We start from the raw sequence: 2,915 nt of genomic DNA on the forward strand, positions 1-2,915 counted from the left end.
TTTCTTTTCTTTTCTTTTTAACTATAGCAGCATTCTGGAAGCTGGTTCTCAAACTCAGCCACCCACACACAGTGCTCCACATCAAACCTCATTGTTCAGTCAATGGTTATTTTTCCTACAGTAATAGCAATGAGATTGGAACAAACACAAATTTAATAAAGATTTCTCTCTGACTCTTGGCTAGTTTACAAGAGAAAAAATAAAACTAGTAAACAAACCTATTTTTAAATGTTCAATAAAAACATAAGCAAAGTAAGGCATCACCAAGGATGTATTATGTCTTTTGTATATAAAATATTAAACTTTTTGTATGGTGTTACAGACAGAGAGTGAAAATATAGAAATGACTATTGTCTTGCATCCAGCTATTGGTACTGCGAATAAAAGCCATTTGACTTCATATAACAAAATATATCAAACATATCATATCAAAACACTCAAACTTTTTGACCAGATAATTGCACTACTAGAAACATGCCTTAAGAAATTTATTAGAAATAGAAATCCTTTACATGCAAAATGTTTTTTCTTGTGATAAAAAATAAAAAACATCTCTACACCTATCAATAAGAAGATAATTGTGTAACTTGTCCAGTATCTACTAGAGAAAAATGTTATACAGCCTTTAAATGATGTTAACAAGGAATATGAAGCATGAAATAATGTTTATGATATATAAAAATAAAAAGTAGGCTGCCAAATTGCATGCATATTATTGCTGTTTAAAATGCATATGATAAAGACTAGAAAATGGTAGAATCTATTATGTCAAAAACAAATGATCGTGTACATTTTTAAAAATTTTTATAATTTCTCAATAATGTATAATGCATCTAAAATAAATTACAAGCAGATTTTACAAATGGAAAAGAAAAATGTGATTTTATACTGTTAAGACAGAACTTGACAGATTAAAATTTTTGAGAAAAATTCACTAATTTTGGGATGAATATAATGAAAAGTAGAAAGTATGCAAGAATTATACACAGATATGATAAAGTATTATCAAGAGAACTTAAAGAACACATATTCATGGACTGGAAAGTTCAATATTTTGAAAGATGTCAAATTGAAATATAGTTTTACTGAAATCTAAAAGAAAAGCCCCAAAGATTTATAATAGTAATAAGTATAGTAGTAATTACTAATAATGGTAATTATTATTATTAATCTCCTTGAATGAAGACTGACAGGCAATTTCTTAAATTTATAAGAAAATGTAAAGAACTAAGAATAGCCAGAGCAATATTAAGAAAGAGAAATATTCAGAGAACTTAACTAACAGATATCAGAACTTATTTTTAAATATAGCAATCAAGACAGAGTGCCTTAGCATTAGGATAAATAGACTAATAGACTAAACTTCCAAAACAGACCTACATATATCCATGAAAAGGCATGAAAAAAGTGCCGTGTTAGTGAATTAGGAGGACAGTCAGTTGACTAAATGTACTGAGTCAGTACCTTTACATAACTGACTAACCATATGTAGCCAAACAAATCCCAAACCCTGCCTTCTACCATACAAAAATATATATATTCCAAATGAAGTAGAATTCTAATTGAGAGAAACCAAAAAATAAATTTTCTGGGGGTGGGGATAACAAAGTATCACCATGACCCCTATGTAGACAAAGATTTTTTAAAAACTACTAAGTATAAAGAAAAAAATATAAATTAGATAATTTTCAACTTAATAAATTTTATTTATTCATGTACCCCAATAAGAGAATAAAAAGACAAGCCACACAATGGAATCAGATATTTATACTATATATATCTAACAAATGACCAGTATTAATAAGGAATATCTAAATATCAGTAATTAAAGCAAAAAAAAATGGTTAAGGACTTAATCACACATTTTACAGAAGAGAAAAATCAAATGTCTGACAAACATAAAAATAGCTTCATCAACATTATTCAGGAGGGAAATGAAAATTAAAATCACAATGAAATGCTACCACTATGCACCTAACAGAAGAGCTATAATTTTTAAAGTCAATATTATTATTTTTGACAAACATGTGGAGCAGGTATAACCATCATCTAATTCTACTGTTTTTCAGCTTTACTGAAGTGTGATAGACAAATAAAAATTGCACAATATACGTTCTTAAATGATTACCACGGTCAAGACAAGTAACATACCTTCATCTCATATAGTTATCATTTTTTGTGTGTATGGTGAGAAGACTTGAGATCTACTCTCTTAGCAAATTTCAAGCATATACTACAATATTATTAACTACAGTCACCATACTGTACATTAGGACTTCAGAATTTAATCATCTTATAACTGAAATTTTGTACCTTTTGACCAACATCTCCTCATTTCTTCCAATACCGAGGTTTGTTTAATTTGTGAAGTTTCGAGCTATGCACTCATATGTGTGCTTTTCTGTAAGCTCAATATATTTTAATAAAATATTTATTTCAAAATAAACTTTTCTCTTTTTTCCAAATTACAGAATTCCAAGCTTGTTTTTTTCAACTCCACAGTCTATGTCACGAACAGTGCTATAAAACAGGTTCAAGAGATAATGTGACCAACTGTAAAAAAGAGGGAAATAAAGCCCTGAAAGATTGTGACTGGCATAGACTCAGGCAGGGAACATGTCTAAGACCTAAACTCAAGTCCAAGCTTCATAGTTTCTGAGCTTGTTCCACCTCTGTAGAACGTGTATCATCAGTACATTATTATGTACCTCTGATGTGACAGACACTCTGCTATACATTGGGCAGACAACTTCAAAAAAACAGAAGCCCAGTCTCTTGTTGAACTTACATTCTAGTTTACAAGTTAACATACATTTAAGAATTGAGTCCAAAAATCCAATGTGATATAACAGTGGAACTGATCTCTAGTTGTCTGTCAAAATCCATTTCCTCCCTGTTTCTTCATAACATAACTC

This window comes from Pteropus alecto, unplaced genomic scaffold (assembly GCF_000325575.1).
Source record: "Pteropus alecto unplaced genomic scaffold, ASM32557v1 scaffold72, whole genome shotgun sequence".
NCBI classification, from domain to species: Eukaryota; Metazoa; Chordata; class Mammalia; order Chiroptera; family Pteropodidae; genus Pteropus; species Pteropus alecto.